Raw genomic sequence first — 19,589 nt, forward strand, 5'->3', positions numbered from 1 at the left:
GTTTTTCTGTTTCTTTATTTTCAAAAAATGAATTTATTAGGGAATAATTTTTTTTCTTATTTATTTAACAATTTTATTAAAATTATTTTTACACTTTTTGTTTTTTACTTTATTATAATGTCCCATGGGGGACATCACTGTCCTGTGACAGATCGCTGATCTGTCATATCACAGATCGCTGTGACAGATCAGCGATCTGTCACAGGCACTGCTGCAGGCTTCCTCATGCCTGCGCTCTGCGGGCAGTGAGGAAGCCAGCTCCCTGCAGGCCCCCGAAGGTCCCCGTCGCCATATTGGATCCGGGGACCTGCAGGAAAGGCGACCCCCGCAGTGGCGCTGCACATCGCGCTGCTGTGGGGGTCGCAGGGAAGCACGGAGGGAGCCCCCTCCCTGCCGATGCTTCCTTTAACCCCCGGTACACCGCGATCATGTTTGATCGCGGTGTCCCAGGGGTTAACGTGTCGGGGGCGGTCACACATTGTGCCGGGTGTCAGCTGTGATAATCAGCTGACACCCGGCCGCGATCAGCTGCGCTCCCCCCGTGAGCGCAGCTGATCGCATTAGATGTACTATTCCGTCCTTGGGACTTAGGTCCCAGGTCACATGGACGGAATAATACGTCTAATGTAGGAAAGGGGTTGATGGACCTGACAGATACCGGATTATCAGATATTATCAGTATTAACATTAGTTTTCTTCATGTTTCACATAGAAGCTTATAGGGAAAAAAACACCAAAATTCGCACAGTTCAGCAGCGTCTTCAGCCTCCCAGCGATCGCAGATCGCATGAAATCACATCCACTTTTCTTGCACATATAGGCCGTAGCGTAAATGCTGTGTCTTCCGCTGATTTTTTTTGGGGGGCAGAAATTCTGCTACGTTTAACTGTGTGAATAAATGCTGGGCAGGGTGCAATAGTTGACTGCTTTGTCTCCCATCCTTATAGGACCCCTAGCATGGTCCGCTGAGCTTTGAATGATCATTTAATAGGCTTGGATTCTGATAAATAGTTGTTGCAATAATCGCTGGAACCAAGTCCTAGTGGCAGGGCTACAACCCACCTCCCCATAAAATATAATGTACCCCCCATAAGAATATAATACAACCCACCTCCCCATAGAATATAATGTACCCCCCATAGAATATAGTACAGCCCACCTCCCCATAGAATATAATGTACCCCCCCATAGAATATAATACAACCCACCTCCCCATAGAATATAATGTACCCCCCATAGAATATAGTACAGCCCACCTCCCCATAGAATATAATGTACCCCCCCATAGAATATAATACAACCCACCTCCCCATAGAATATAATGTACCCCCATAGAATATAATACAACCCACCTCCCCATAGAATATAATGTACCCCCCATAGAATATAGTACAGCCCACCTCCCCATAGAATATAATGTACCCCCCATAGAATATAGTACAGCCCACCTCCCCATAGAATATAATGTAGCACCCCATAGAATATAGTACAGCCCACCTCCCCATAGAATATAATGTACCCCCCATAGAATATAGTACAGCCCACCTCCCCATAGAATATAATGTAGCACCCCACAGAATATAATGTATCTCCCCCCCGGTGTGTATATGTACACGCCGGTCTCCTCATCACCACCGGTGAAGCCGCTGCTGGCACAGAGCTGACATCGTGCAGATGGCCCCGATCACATCAGACAGCGCCGCCCTTTGCTCTCCAATAGAATAGCGTCGTAGTGCGGTATGCGCGCATGCTACGACTCCGGCGACACGGTCCGCAGGAGGATTCTGACAGAAGGACACATGTCCGGTCATATTATAGATATATAGTCACGAGCGAACGGGTTGACACCCTTTAAACTGTTCCAGAAAATGAGTACAATTTACACTTGTTTTGTTCTATACCTGTTACTTATCAAAAAGTGTGTGCAGTGCGGTGGCTGGGCGCAGGCAGGCGCACGTGGAGGGAGGGACCGCCGGAATAGGCAGCTGCTGTCACCGTCGCGATCCCACCAGCCTCCGAAGCCCACTGGTCTACATCCAGACACCACCGCACACATCTCTATAAGCAGACCTCAGCGCTATTTATGTCCCAGTAATGGCCAACCACTATAAATTATGGAGATTTTTTAAAATGCCACCAGAGTGATCTGCTGACAAACTGAACATCCCTGATGTCAAAATGTCCCGCCCCTGCTGTGTATTTTGGAGAAACTAGGTGACACGTTTGTGTTTCCTGCAGCTCATTTGCATATATGGATGAGCAAGCGCTGTGATTGGCTGCTGTAGAATCCTAGTATGTTTCAGTTGGAAGAGAGGTCAAAGGCCATCGTGTCTGTCCGCCTGCTGCTCAATGCAGCAATGGCAGGATTCACTAAACCCTCTCAGACAGATGTCTGTCCAGCCTCTGGGTGAACAGTCCCACCGAAGGAGAACTCGTCACCTCCTCTGGTGGCCGCCTGTTCCACTCATTGCTCACCCTCACTGTCAAAAAGTTTTTTTCTAATGTGTATCTTTTCCCTTTCATCCCATTGCTTCTCGTGCTTCCATGTGCAAATGAGAATAAGGATGATCCCTCTACATTGGGGCAACCCTTCAGATATTGGTGTCCTCCATCTTATAGAAGGGAACGCCTTTCCGACAGAACAGGCTGACTGAACGTGACGGCCGTCGCCATGATCCCTATGGCCGGCGCATACACACTGCTATGTTGCTGATGTTGTAGCACATTACTTCAATGAAATATTAATGGTGCTGACACGTGCCGGATTATCAGACGTTGTCAGTATTAATCGTGGTGACAGGTGCAGGATTATCAGATGTTGTAAGTATTAATCGTGCTGACACGTGCCGGATTATCAGATGTTGTCAGTATTAATCGTGCTGACACGTGCCGGATTATCAGATATCATGAGTATTAATGGACCTGAAACATGTGCCAGATTATCAGATGTTATCGGTATTAATGGTGCTTACAGATGCTGGATTATCAGATGTTATCAGTATTAATGGTGTTGACAGGTGCCGGATTATCAGACTTCATCAGTATTAATGGTGCTGACACTTGCCGGATTATCAGATGTTGTCAGTATTAATCGTGCTGACAGGTGCCGGATTATCAGATGTTGTCAGTATTAATCGTGCCGGATTATCAGATGTTGTCAGTATTAATCGTGCTGACACGTGCCGGATTATCAGATGTTGTCAGTATTAATTGTGCTGACAGGTGCCGGATTATCAGATATCATGAGTATTAATGGACCTGACAAATGCCGGATTATCAGATGTTGTCAGTATTAATCGTGGTGACAGGTGCCGGATTATCAGATGTTGTCAGTATTAATCGTGCCTACACGTGCCGGATTATCAGATGTTGTCAGTATTAATCGTGCTGACACGTGCCGGATTATCAGATATCATGAGTATTAATGGACCTGACAAATGCCAAATTATCAGATGTTATCGGTATTAATGGTGCTTACAGATGCTGGATTATCAGATGTTATCAGTATTAATGGTGTTGACAGGTGCCGGATTATCAGACTTCATCAGTATTAATGGTGCTGACACTTGCCGGATTATCAGATGTTGTCAGTATTAATCGTGCTGACAGGTGCGGGATTATCAGATGTTGTCAGTATTAATCGTGCCGGATTATCAGATGTTGTCAGTACTAATCGTGCTGACACGTGCCGGATTATCAGATGTTGTCAGTACTAATCGTGCTGACACGTGCCGGATTATCAGATGTTGTCAGTATTAATCGTGCTGACACGTGCCGGAATAACAGATATCATGAGTATTAATGAGCCTGACAAATACCATATTATCAGATGTTATCGGTATTAATGGTGCTTACAGATGCTGGATTATCAGATGTTATCAGTAGTAATGGTGTTGACAGGTGCCGGATTATCAGACTTCATCAGTATTAATGGTGCTGACACGTGCCGGATTATCAGATGTTGTCAGTATTAATCGTGCTGACACGTGCCGGATTATCAGATGTTGTCAGTATTAATCGTGCTGACAGGTGCCGGATTATCAGATATCATGAGTATTAATGGACCTGACAAATGCCGGATTATCAGATGTTATCGGTATTAATGGTGCTTACAGATGCTGGATTATCAGATGTTATCAGTATTAATGGTGTTGACAGGTGCCGGATTATCAGACTTCATCAGTATTAACCCCTTAACCCCCAAGGGTGGTTGGCACGTTAATGACCGGGCCAATTTTGACAATTCTTACCACTGTCCCTTTAAGAGGTCATAACTCTGGAACGCTTCCATGGATCCCGCCGGTGATTCTGACATTGCTTTTTTCTCACGACATAGTGTACTTCGTAGGGATATACTATTGAAGAGAAATAGCGCAATAGTGCATTATCCAGTGTAGGTATATCAGTTTAAAAATAATACACTCACCAGATGGAGCTTGTAATAAGCATGGAGGATTCGCTGCTGCAGAAACCACAGATCCACGAGGGACCAACGTAGAAGATGCAGGATAGGAGAAAAAGTGGTCAGACAATCCGCGCTGCAAATCACTTTGAACCCCCAAAGGGCTTCACAGAAGTTTATAACGTGCAGCCATCCAATTAAAGACATCATATTTTTTCCACAAAAATGATCTTTTCACCCCCAATTTTTATTTTCCCAAGAGTAACAGGACCCCAAAAGTTATTGTGCAATTCATCCTGAGTACGCTGATACCCCATATATGGGGGTAAACCACTATTTGGGCACATGGCAGAGCTCGGAAGGGAAGCAGCGCCATTTAACTTTTTTGGCTGGAATTGAGAGCGGACGCCATGTCGCGTTTGGAAAGCCCCTGAAGTGCCAAAACAGTGGAAACCCCCCAATTCTAACTCCCACCCTAACCCTAGCCCTGACCCTAGCTCTGACCCTAGCCCTAATGGGAAAATGGAAATAAATACATTTTTTTTTTTATTTTATTATTTTTGCCTAACTAAGGGGGTGATAAAGGGGGGGTTTGATTTACTATTTATGGCGGGTTTTAATTTTTGGCAGCTGTCATACGCTAAAAGACGCTTTTTATTGTAAAAATAGTTTATGCATCACCACATTTTGAGAGCTATAATTTTTCCTTATTTTGACCCACCGAGTCATGTGAGGTCATATTTTTTGCGGGACGAGTTGACGTTTTTATTGGTACCATTTTCCGGCACGTGACATTTTTTGGTCGCTTTTTACTCCGATTTTTGGGACGCAGTATGAACAAAAACCAGCTTTTCAGGAATTTCTTTTGGGGGGGGGGGTGCGTTTACACCGTTCCGCGTGCGGTAAAATTGATAAGGCGCTTTTATTCTTCGGGTCAGTATGATTACAGCGATACCTCTTTTATGTCTTTTTTTATGTTTTGGCGGTTTTATGCTATGAAAATTTTTTTTTATAAAAAATAATTATTTTTGCATCGCTTTATTCTGCGAGCTATAACTTTTTTATTTTTTCTCTGATGATGCTGTGTGGTGGCTCGTTTGTTGCGGGACAAGATGTCGTTTTCAGCGGTACCATGGATATTTATATGCGTCTTTTTGATCGCGCGTTATTGCACTTTTTGTTCGTCGGTATGATAATAAATCATTAATTTTATGTGTCGTTTTTTATTTTTTAAGGGGAACGCTAAAGGGGTTAACTAATGGGACAGTTTTATAGGGTGGGTCATTACGGACGCGGCGATAACAAATAGGTGTACTTTTATTGTTTTTCTGTTTCTTTATTTTCAAAAAATGAATTTATTAGGGAATAATTTTTTTTCTTATTTATTTAACGATTTTATTAAAATTATTTTTACACTTTTTGTTTTTTACTTTATTATAATGTCCCATGGGGGACATCACTGTCCTGTGACAGATCGCTGATCTGTCACATCACAGATCGCTGTGACAGATCAGCGATCTGTCACAGGCACTGCTGCAGGCTTCCTCATGCCTGCGCTCTGCGGGCAGTGAGGAAGCCGGCTCCCTGCAGGCCCCCGAAGGTCCCCGTCGCCATATTGGATCCGGGGACCTGCAGGAAAGGCGACCCCCGCAGCGGCGCTGCACATCGCGCTGCTGTGGGGGTCGCAGGCAGCGTCGGACTGGCCCACCGGGGAACCGGAGGATTCTCCGGTGGGCCCTGGCATCTGGTGGGCCCTGGCACCTGCAGGCATACAGGGCCAGCAGTTGCCTAGGGCCCCCGCTGCTCCAGGGGCCCCCAGCCAGTGGTGTGTCGCACACCATGCAGCTGCTATGGGGGGCCCTGCCAGCGGAGCAGCCTGTCCCCGCTGCTAAAGAGAAATGAATATTCACTGCGAAGCAGTGAATATCATTTCAGGTCTCCACCCCCAGAGGCCCCGCCCCCAGCCCAGTAAGCCGCTCTGCATCTGTAAATCAGGGCCGGCGCCGCCCTCAGTCCTCTCTGCTCCTGGCTCACAGCCAGTGCGCGATGACGTCACTACATCGCGCACCCGCTGTGTGTCTGGCAGAGGGGGCAGCTCCTGACACTGAAGCCGGGATCAGCGTAGGAGCGAGGAGGAGAGGTGAGTATTGTTTTTTTTTTTTTTTTTATATCTCTCGCTCTCTCTATCTGTCTCTCTCTATCTATCTATCTCTATTTCTCAATATATCTCTCTCTCTATCTCTCTTATATCTATCTATCTTTCTATCTCTATCTATTATCTATATCTATCTATATCTATCTCTATCGCTCTATCTTTATATCTATCTTTCTATCTCTACATCTATCTCTATATCTATCTATCTCTATATCTATATATTATGTCTATCTATCTATCTCTATATCTATCTATCTTACTCTATCTATCTCTATATCTATTATCTCTATATTTATTTATCTAGCTACCATCTATATCTATCTATCTTTATCTATATATATCTCTATCTAATATCTATATCTATCTATCTCTATACCTATCTATCTATCTATCCGTTATCTATCTCTATATCTTTTCTCTGTATCTATCTATCTCTATATCTATATCTCTCGCTATCTATCGCTCTATCTCTATATCTATCTTTATATCTATATCTATGTATCTATCTCTATCTATCTCTATATCTATCTCTATTTCTCTCTATATCTATCTCTATATCTCTATAGCTATCTATCTATATATCTCTATATCTATCTCTCTATCTATCTTTCTATCTCTATATCTATATATCTCTCTATCTTTATCTATTTATCTCTATATCTTTTCTCTGTATCTATCTCTCTATATCTATATCTATCTATCTTTATATATATCTATTATCTCTATATCTATATCTATTTCTCTCTATATCTCTCTCTATATCTATCTATCTATTTATCTCTATCTCTATATCGATCTCTCTGTATATCTATCTATCTTTCTATCTCTATATCTATCTATCTTTCTCTATCTATTTATCTCTATCTATTATCTATATCTATCTATCGCTCTATCTCTATATCTATCTTTCTATCTCTACATCTATCTCTATATCTATCTTTCTATCTATATCTATCTATATCTATCTATTATGTCTATCTAGCTATCTCTATTATCTATATCTACCTATCTCTATATCTTTCTATCTTACTCTATCTCTATATCTATCTGTTATCTCTATATTTATTATCTATCTTTATCTATCTATCTCTATCTATATCTATCTCTATCTAGATACAGGAAAGATGTATATCTTTGTACCGTGTTAGCCAGTAAATAGAAAAATATTCAGGATTGAGAGTCCTCAGTAGTTGATACCTTTTATCTCTATCTATTTATCGATCTCTGTATCTATCTCTCTCTATATCTATCTCTCTCTCTATCTACCGCTCTCTCTATCTCTATCTATCTTTATATCTATATCTATCTATCTCTATATCTATTATCTCTATATCTATCTACCTATCTATCTCTATATCTATCTATATATATATATATATATATATATATATATCTGTTTCTCTCTATATCTATCTCTATATCGCTCTCTCTATAGCTATCTATCTCTATATCTATCTATCTATCCATTATCTATTTTCTATCTATCTCTATATCTATCTACCTATCGATCTATCTATCTATATTTCTTTATATATCTATCTTTATATCTATCTCTATGAATCTTTCTATCTATATCTATCCATTATCTACTTTCTATCCATTATCTACTATCTATCTCTATATCTATCTATTTCTACATCTATCTTTCTATCTATTTCTATCTAACTCTATATCTATATATCTATATAGCATTATACCCTATGAGGGGGTGCATTATTCCCTATGAGGGGGCAGCATTATACCCTATGAGGAGGCAGCATTATACCCTATGAGGAGGCAGCATTATACCCTATGAGGAGGGCAGCATTATTCCCTATGAGGGGACGCATTATTCCCTATGAGGGGGGCAGTATTATACCCTATGAGGGGGGGCAGTATTATACCCTATGAGGGGGGCAGCATTATACCCTATGAGGGGGCAGCATTATTCCCTATGAGGGGATGCATTATTCCCTATGAGGGGGGCAGTATTATACCCTATGAGGGGGGCAGTATTATACCCTATGAGGGGGGCAGTATTATACCCTATGAGGGGGGCAGTATTATACCCTATGAGGGGGGCAGTATTATACCCTATGAGGGGGCAGTATTATACCCTATGAGGGGGGCAGTATTATACCCTATGAGGGGGTGCATTATACCCTATGAGGGGATGCATTATTCCCTATGAGGGGGGCAGTATTATACCCTATGAGGAGGCAGTATTATACCCTATGAGGGGGGCAGTATTATACCCTATGAGGGGGCAGCATTATACCCTATGAGGGGGCAGCGTTATACCCTATGAGGGGGGCAGTATTATACCCTATGAGGAGGCAGCATTATACCCTATGAGGGGGTGCATTATTCCCTATGAGGGGGGCAGTATTATACCCTATGAGGCGGCAGCATTATACCCTATGAGGAGGCAGCATTATACCCTATGAGGAGGGCAGCATTATTCCCTATGAGGGGGTGCATTATACCCTATGAGGGGGCAGTATTATACCCTATGAGGGGGCAGCATTATTCCCTATGAGGGGATGCATTATTCCCTATGAGGGGGGCAGTATTATACCCTATGAGGAGGCAGCATTATACCCTATGAGGGGGTGCATTATTCCCTATGAGGGGGGCAGTATTATACCCTATGAGGGGGGCAGTATTATTCCCTATGAGGGGGCAGCATTATTCCCTATGAGGGGGGCAGTATTATACCCTATGAGGGGGGCAGTATTATACCCTATGAGGGGGGCAGTATTATACCCTATGAGGGGGGCAGTATTATACCCTATGAGGGGGTGCATTATACCCTATGAGGGGGTGCATTATTCCCTATGAGGGGGGCAGTATTATACCCTATGAGGGGGGCAGTATTATATTCTATGAGATGGCTGCATTATATTCTATGAGATGGCTGCATTATACTATGTGAGGGGGCTGCTTTATATTCTATGAGGGGGCTACCCCAACTCCTGCTACATAATTAAGACATGTACAACCTTATATTATACCCGGATATTAGCGTGTTTTACCGCATAATTGGTGGTCTGGTATTTAACTCTATGCAGCTACATAGTGGGCCCTAAGAATGATTTTCTCTGGTGGGCCCAAGGTGTTCCAGTCCGACGCTGGTCGCAGGGAAGCACGGAGGGAGCCCCCTCCCTGCCGATGCTTCCTTTAACCCCCGGTACACCGCGATCATGTTTGATCGCGGTGTCCCAGGGGTTAACGTGTCGGGGGCGGTCACACATTGTGCCGGGTGTCAGCTGTGATAATCAGCTGACACCCGGCCGCGATCAGCTGCGCTCCCCCCGTGAGCGCAGCTGATCGCATTAGACGTACTATTCCGTCCTTGGGACTTAGGTCCCAGGTCACATGGACGGAATAGTACGTCTAATGTAGGAAAGGGGTTGATGGACCTGACAGATATCCCGGATTATCAGATATTATCCGTATTAACATTAGTTTTTTTCATGTTTCACATAGAAGCTTATAGGGAAAAAAACACCAAAATTCGCACAGTTCAGCAGCGTCTTCAGCCTCCCAGCGATCGCAGATCGCATGAAATCACATCCACTTTTCTTGCACATATAGGCCGTAGCGTAAATGCTGTGTCTTCCGCTGATTTTTTTGGGGGGGCAGAAATTCTGCTACGTTTAACTGTGTGAATAAATGCTGGGCAGGGTGCAATAGTTGACTGCTTTGTCTCCCATCCTTATAGGACCCCTAGCATGGTCCGCTGAGCTTTGAATGATCTTTTAATAGGCTTGGATTCTGATAAATAGTTGTTGCAATAATCGCTGGAACCAAGTCCTAGTGGCAGGGCTACAACCCACATCCCCATAAAATATAATGTACCCCCCATAAGAATATAATACAACCCACCTCCCCATAGAATATAATGTACCCCCCATAGAATATAGTACAGCCCACCTCCCCATAGAATATAATGTACCCCCCCATAGAATATAATACAACCCACCTCCCCATAGAATATAATGTACCCCCCATAGAATATAGTACAGCCCACCTCCCCATAGAATATAATGTACCCCCCCATAGAATATAATACAACCCACCTCCCCATAGAATATAAAGTACCCCCCCCTAGAATATAATACAACCCACCTCCCCATAGAATATAATGTACCCCCCATAGAATATAGTACAGCCCACCTCCCCATAGAATATAATGTACCCCCCATAGAATATAGTACAGCCCACCTCCCCATAGAATATAATGTAGCACCCCATAGAAAATAATGTACCCCCCATAGAATATAGTACAGCCCACCTCCCCATAGAATATAATGTAGCACCCCATAGAATATAGTACAGCCCACCTCCCCATAGAATATAATGTAGCACCCCATAGAATATAGTACAGCCCACCTCCCCATAGAATATAATGTACCCCCCATAGAATATAGTACAGCCCACCTCCCCATAGAATATAATGTAGCACCCCACAGAATATAATGTATCTCCCCCCCGGTGTGTATATGTACACGCCGGTCTCCTCATCACCACCGGTGAAGCCGCTGCTGGCACAGAGCTGACATCGTGCAGATGGCCCCGATCACATCAGACAGCGCCGCCCTTTGCTCTCCAATAGAATAGCGTCGTAGTGCGGTATGCGCGCATGCTACGACTCCGGCGACACGGTCCGCAGGAGGATTCTGACAGAAGGACACATGTCCGGTCATATTATAGATATATAGTCACGAGCGAACGGGTTGACACCCTTTAAACTGTTCCAGAAAATGAGTGCAATTTACACTTGTTTTGTGGAGGGAGGGACCGCCGGAATAGGCAGCTGCTGGATCAGACTATATTGCAACATGGGCAGCTGCTGTCACCGTCGCGATCCCACCAGCCTCCGAAGCCCACTGGTCTACATCCAGACACCACCGCACACATCTCTATAAGCAGACCTCAGCGCTATTTATGTCCCAGTAATGGCCAACCACTATAAATTATGGAGATTTTTTAAAATGCCACCAGAGTGATCTGCTGACAAACTGAACATCCCTGTTGTCAAAATGTCCCGCCCCTGCTGTGTATTTTGGAGAAACTAGGTGACACGTTTGTGTTTCCTGCAGCTCATTTGCATATATGGATGAGCAAGCGCTGTGATTGGCTGCTGTAGAATCCTAGTATGTTTCAGTTGGAAGAGAGGTCAAAGGCCATCGTGTCTGTCCGCCTGCTGCTCAATGCAGCAATGGCAGGATTCACTAAACCCTCTCAGACAGATGTCTGTCCAGCCTCTGGGTGAACAGTCCCACCGAAGGAGAACTCGTCACCTCCTCTGGTGGCCGCCTGTTCCACTCATTGCTCACCCTCACTGTCAAAAAGTTTTTTTCTAATGTGTATCTTTTCCCTTTCATCCCATTGCTTCTCGTGCTTCCATGTGCAAATGAGAATAAGGATGATCCCTCTACATTGGGGCAACCCTTCAGATATTGGTGTCCTCCATCTTATAGAAGGGAACGCCTTTCCGACAGAACAGGCTGACTGAACGTGACGGCCGTCGCCATGATCCCTATGGCCGGCGCATACACACTGCTATGTTGCTGATGTTGTACCACATTACTTCAATGAAATATTAATGGTGCTGACACGTGCCGGATTATCAGACGTTGTCAGTATTAATCGTGGTGACAGGTGCCGGATTATCAGATGTTGTCAGTATTAATCGTGCTGACACGTGCCGGATTATCAGATGTTGTCAGTATTAATCGTGCTGACACGTGCCGGATTATCAGATATCATGAGTATTAATGGACCTGAAACATGTGCCAGATAATCAGATGTTATCGGTATTAATGGTGCTTACAGATGCTGGATTATCAGATGTTATCAGTATTAATGGTGTTGACAGGTGCCGGATTATCAGACTTCATCAGTATTAATGGTGCTGACACGTGCCGGATTATCAGATGTTGTCAGTATTAATCGTGCTGACAGGTGCCGGATTATCAGATGTTGTCAGTATTAATCGTGCCGGATTATCAGATGTTGTCAGTATTAATCGTGCTGACACGTGCCGGATTATCAGATGTCAGTATTAATCGTGCTGACAGGTGCCGGATTATCAGATATCATGAGTATTAATGGTCCTGACAAATGCCGGATTATCAGATGTTGTCAGTATTAATCGTGGTGACAGGTGCCGGATTATCAGATGTTGTCAGTATTAATCGTGCCTACACGTGCCGGATTATCAGATGTTGTCAGTATTAATCGTGCTGACACGTGCCGGATTATCAGATATCATGAGTATTAATGGACCTGACAAATGCCAGATTATCAGATGTTATCGGTATTAATGGTGCTTACAGATGCTGGATTATCAGATGTTATCAGTATTAATGGTGTTGACAGGTGCCGGATTATCAGACTTCATCAGTATTAATGGTGCTGACACGTGCCGGATTATCAGATGTTGTCAGTATTAATCGTGCTGACAGGTGCGGGATTATTAGTTGTTGTCAGTATTAAACGTGCCGGATTATCAGATGTTGTCAGTACTAATCGTGCTGACACGTGCCGGATTATCAGATGTTGTCAGTACTAATCGTGCTGACACGTGCCGGATTATCAGATGTTGTCAGTATTAATCGTGCTGACACGTGCCGGAATAACAGATATCATGAGTATTAATGAGCCTGACAAATGCCAGATTATCAGATGTTATCGGTATTAATGGTGCTTACAGATGCTGGATTATCAGATGTTATCAGTATTAATGGTGTTGACAGGTGCCGGATTATCAGACTTCATCAGTATTAATGGTGCTGACACGTGCCGGATTATCAGATGTTGTCAGTATTAATCGTGCTGACACGTGCCGGATTATCAGATGTTGTCAGTATTAATCGTGCTGACAGGTGCCGGATTATCAGATATCATGAGTATTAATGGACCTGACAAATGCCGGATTATCAGATGTTATCGGTATTAATGGTGCTTACAGATGCTGGATTATCAGATGTTATCAGTATTAATGGTGTTGACAGGTGCCGGATTATCAGACTTCATCAGTATTAACCCCTTAACCCCAAAGGGTGGTTGGCACGTTAATGACCGGGCCAATTTTGACAATTCTTACCACTGTCCCTTTAAGAGGTCATAACTCTGGAACGCTTCCATGGATCCCGCCGGTGATTCTGACATTGCTTTTTTCTCACGACATAGTGTACTTCGTAGGGAAATACTATTGAAGAGAAATAGCGCAATAGTGCATTATCCAGTGTAGGTATATCAATTTAAAAATAATACACTCACCAGATGGAGCTTGTAATAAGCATGGAGGATTCGCTGCTGCAGAAACCACAGATCCACGAGGGACCAACGTAGAAGATGCAGGAGAGGAGAAAAAGTGGTCAGACAATCCGCGCTGCAAATCACTTTGAACCCCCAAAGGGCTTCACAGAAGTTTATAACGTGCAGCCATCCAATTAAAGACATCATATTTTTTACACAAAAATGATCTTTTCACCCCCAATTTTTATTTTCCCAAGAGTAACAGGACCCCAAAAGTTATTGTGCAATTCATCCTGAGTACGCTGATACCCCATATATGGGGGTAAACCACTATTTGGGCACATGGCAGAGCTCGGAAGGGAAGCAGCGCCATTTAACTTTTTTGGCTGGAATTGAGATCGGACGCCATGTCGCGTTTGGAAAGCCCCTGAAGTGCCAAAACAGTGGAAACCCCCCAATTCTAACTCCCACCCTAACCCTAGCCCTGACCCTAGCCCTAATGGGAAAATGGAAATAAATACATTTTTTTTTTTTATTTTATTATTTTTGCCTAACTAAGGGGGTGATAAAGGGGGGGTTTGATTTACTATTTATGGCGGGTTTTAATTTTTGGCAGCTGTCATACGCTAAAAGACGCTTTTTATTGTAAAAATAGTTTATGCATCACCACATTTTGAGAGCTATAATTTTTCCTTATTTTGACCCACCGAGTCATGTGAGGTCATATTTTTTGCGGGACGAGTTGACGTTTTTATTGGTACCATTTTCGGGCATGTGACATTTTTTGGTCGCTTTTTACTCCGATTTTTGGGACGCAGTATGAACAAAAACCAGCTTTTCTGGAATTTCTTTTGGGGGGGGTGCGTTTACACCGTTCCGCGTGCGGTAAAATTGATAAGGCGCTTTTATTCTTCGGGTCAGTATGATTACAGCGATACCTCTTTTATGTCTTTTTTTATGTTTTGGCGGTTTTATGCTATGAAAATTTTTTTTTATAAAAAATAATTATTTTTGCATCGCTTTATTCTGCGAGCTATAACTTTTTTATTTTTTCTCTGATGATGCTGTGTGGTGGCTCGTTTGTTGCGGGACAAGATGTCGTTTTCAGCGGTACTATGGATATTTATATGCGTCTTTTTGATCGCGCGTTATTGCACTTTTTGTTCGTCGGTATGATAATAAATCATTAATTTTTGCGTCGTTTTTTATTTTTTAAGGGGAACGCTAAAGGGGTTAACTAATGGGACAGTTTTATAGGGTGGGTCATTACGGACTCGGCGATAACAAATAGGTGTACTTTTATTGTTTTTCTGTTTCTTTATTTTCAAAAAATGAATTTATTAGGGAATAATTTTTTTTCTTATTTATTTAACGATTTTATTAAAATTATTTTTACACTTTTTGTTTTTTACTTTATTATAATGTCCCATGGGGGACATCACTGTCCTGTGACAGATCGCTGATCTGTCACATCACAGATCGCTGTGACAGATCAGCGATCTGTCACAGGCACTGCTGCAGGCTTCCTCATGCCTGCGCTCTGCGGGCAGTGAGGAAGCCAGCTCCCTGCAGGCCCCCGAAGGTCCCCGTCGCCATATTGGATCCGGGGACCTGCAGGAAAGGCGACCCCCGCAGCGGCGCTGCACATCGCGCTGCTGTGGGGGTCGCAGGGAAGCACGGAGGGAGCCCCCTCCCTGCCGATGCTTCCTTTAACCCCCGGTACACCGCGATCAAGTTTGATCGCGGTGTGCCAGGGGTTAACGTGTCGGGGGCGGTCACACATTGTGCCGGGTGTCAGCTGTGATAATCAGCTGACACCCGGCCGCGATCAGCTGCGCTCCCCCCGTGAGCGCAGCTGATCGCATTAGACGTACTATTCCGTCCTTGGGACTTAGGTCCCAGGTCACATGGACGGAATAGTACGTCTAATGTAGGAAAGGGGTTGATGGACCTGACAGATACCGGATTATCAGATATTATCAGTATTAACATTAGTTTTTTTCATGTTTCACATAGAAGCTTATAGGGAAAAAAACACCAAAATTCGCACAGTTCAGCAGCGTCTTCAGCCTCCCAGCGATCGCAGATCGCATGAAATCACATCCACTTTTCTTGCACATATAGGCCGTAGCGTAAATGCTGTGTCTTCCGCTGATTTTTTTGGGGGGGCAGAAATTCTGCTACGTTTAACTGTGTGAATAAATGCTGGGCAGGGTGCAATAGTTGACTGCTTTGTCTCCCATCCTTATAGGACCCCTAGCATGGTCCGCTGAGCTTTGAATGATCTTTTAATAGGCTTGGATTCTGATAAATAGTTGTTGCAATAATCGCTGGAACCAAGTCCTAGTGGCAGGGCTACAACCCACATCCCCATAAAATATAATGTACCCCCCATAAGAATATAATACAACCCACCTCCCCATAGAATATAATGTACCCCCCATAGAATATAGTACAGCCCACCTCCCCATAGAATATAATGTACCCCCCCATAGAATATAATACAACCCACCTCCCCATAGAATATAATGTACCCCCCATAGAATATAGTACAGCCCACCTCCCCATAGAATATAATGTACCCCCCCATAGAATATAATACAACCCACCTCCCCATAGAATATAAAGTACCCCCCCTAGAATATAATACAACCCACCTCCCCATAGAATATAATGTACCCCCCATAGAATATAGTACAGCCCACCTCCCCATAGAATATAATGTAGCCCCATAGAATATAGTACAGCCCACCTCCCCATAGAATATAATGTAGCACCCCATAGAAAATAATGTACCCCCCATAGAATATAGTACAGCCCACCTCCCCATAGAATATAATGTAGCACCCCATAGAATATAGTACAGCCCACCTCCCCATAGAATATAATGTAGCACCCCATAGAATATAGTACAGCCCACCTCCCCATAGAATATAATGTACCCCCCATAGAATATAGTACAGCCCACCTCCCCATAGAATATAATGTAGCACCCCACAGAATATAATGTATCTCCCCCCCGGTGTGTATATGTACACGCCGGTCTCCTCATCACCACCGGTGAAGCCGCTGCTGGCACAGAGCTGACATCGTGCAGATGGCCCCGATCACATCAGACAGCGCCGCCCTTTGCTCTCCAATAGAATAGCGTCGTAGTGCGGTATGCGCGCATGCTACGACTCCGGCGACACGGTCCGCAGGAGGATTCTGACAGAAGGACACATGTCCGGTCATATTATAGATATATAGTCACGAGCGAACGGGTTGACACCCTTTAAACTGTTCCAGAAAATGAGTGCAATTTACACTTGTTTTGTGGAGGGAGGGACCGCCGGAATAGGCAGCTGCTGGATCAGACTATATTGCAACATGGGCAGCTGCTGTCACCGTCGCGATCCCACCAGCCTCCGAAGCCCACTGGTCTACATCCAGACACCACCGCACACATCTCTATAAGCAGACCTCAGCGCTATTTATGTCCCAGTAATGGCCAACCACTATAAATTATGGAGATTTTTTAAAATGCCACCAGAGTGATCTGCTGACAAACTGAACATCCCTGTTGTCAAAATGTCCCGCCCCTGCTGTGTATTTTGGAGAAACTAGGTGACACGTTTGTGTTTCCTGCAGCTCATTTGCATATATGGATGAGCAAGCGCTGTGATTGGCTGCTGTAGAATCCTAGTATGTTTCAGTTGGAAGAGAGGTCAAAGGCCATCGTGTCTGTCCGCCTGCTGCTCAATGCAGCAATGGCAGGATTCACTAAACCCTCTCAGACAGATGTCTGTCCAGCCTCTGGGTGAACAGTCCCACCGAAGGAGAACTCGTCACCTCCTCTGGTGGCCGCCTGTTCCACTCATTGCTCACCCTCACTGTCAAAAAGTTTTTTTCTAATGTGTATCTTTTCCCTTTCATCCCATTGCTTCTCGTGCTTCCATGTGCAAATGAGAATAAGGATGATCCCTCTACATTGGGGCAACCCTTCAGATATTGGTGTCCTCCATCTTATAGAAGGGAACGCCTTTCCGACAGAACAGGCTGACTGAACGTGACGGCCGTCGCCATGATCCCTATGGCCGGCGCATACACACTGCTATGTTGCTGATGTTGTACCACATTACTTCAATGAAATATTAATGGTGCTGACACGTGCCGGATTATCAGACGTTGTCAGTATTAATCGTGGTGACAGGTGCCGGATTATCAGATGTTGTCAGTATTAATCGTGCTGACACGTGCCGGATTATCAGATGTTGTCAGTATTAATCGTGCTGACACGTGCCGGATTATCAGATATCATGAGTATTAATGGACCTGAAACATGTGCCAGATAATCAGATGTTATCGGTATTAATGGTGCTTACAGATGCTGGATTATCAGATGTTATCAGTATTAATGGTGTTGACAGGTGCCGGATTATCAGACTTCATCAGTATTAATGGTGCTGACACGTGCCGGATTATCAGATGTTGTCAGTATTAATCGTGCTGACAGGTGCCGGATTATCAGATGTTGTCAGTATTAATCGTGCCGGATTATCAGATGTTGTCAGTATTAATCGTGCTGACACGTGCCGGATTATCAGATGTTGTCAGTATTAATCGTGCTGACAGGTGCCGGATTATCAGATATCATGAGTATTAATGGACCTGACAAATGCCGGATTATCAGATGTTGTCAGTATTAATCGTGGTGACAGGTGCCGGATTATCAGATGTTGTCAGTATTAATCGTGCCTACACGTGCCGGATTATCAGATGTTGTCAGTATTAATCGTGCTGACACGTGCCGGATTATCAGATATCATGAGTATTAATGGACCTGACAAATGCCAGATTATCAGATGTTATCGGTATTAATGGTGCTTACAGATGCTGGATTATCAGATGTTATCAGTATTAATGGTGTTGACAGGTGCCGGATTATCAGACTTCATCAGTATTAATGGTGCTGACACGTGCCGGATTATCAGATGTTGTCAGTATTAATCGTGCTGACAGGTGCGGGATTATCAGATGTTGTCAGTATTAATCGTGCCGGATTATCAGATGTTGTCAGTACTAATCGTGCTGACACGTGCCGGATTATCAGATGTTGTCAGTACTAATCGTGCTGACACGTGCCGGATTATCAGATGTTGTCAGTATTAATCGTGCTGACACGTGCCGGAATAACAGATATCATGAGTATTAATGAGCCTGACAAATGCCAGATTATCAGATGTTATCGGTATTAATGGTGCTTACAGATGCTGGATTATCAGATGTTATCAGTATTAATGGTGTTGACAGGTGCCGGATTATCAGACTTCATCAGTATTAATGGTGCTGACACGTGCCGGATTATCAGATGTTGTCAGTATTAATCGTGCTGACACGTGCCGGATTATCAGATGTTGTCAGTATTAATCGTGCTGACAGGTGCCGGATTATCAGATATCATGAGTATTAATGGACCTGACAAATGCCGGATTATCAGATGTTACCGGTATTAATGGTGCTTACAGATGCTGGATTATCAGATGTTATCAGTATTAATGGTGTTGACAGGTGCCGGATTATCAGACTTCATCAGTATTAACCCCTTAACCCCCAAGGGTGGTTGGCACGTTAATGACCGGGCCAATTTTGACAATTCTTACCACTGTCCCTTTAAGAGGTCATAACTCTGGAACGCTTCCATGGATCCCGCCGGTGATTCTGACATTGCTTTTTTCTCACGACATAGTGTACTTCGTAGGGATATACTATTGAAGAGAAATAGCGCAATAGTGCATTATCCAG

The sequence above is a fragment of the Dendrobates tinctorius genome, unplaced genomic scaffold (assembly GCF_039654945.1).
Source record: "Dendrobates tinctorius isolate UK_male_01 unplaced genomic scaffold, ASM3965494v1 ptg000250l, whole genome shotgun sequence".
NCBI classification, from domain to species: Eukaryota; Metazoa; Chordata; class Amphibia; order Anura; family Dendrobatidae; genus Dendrobates; species Dendrobates tinctorius.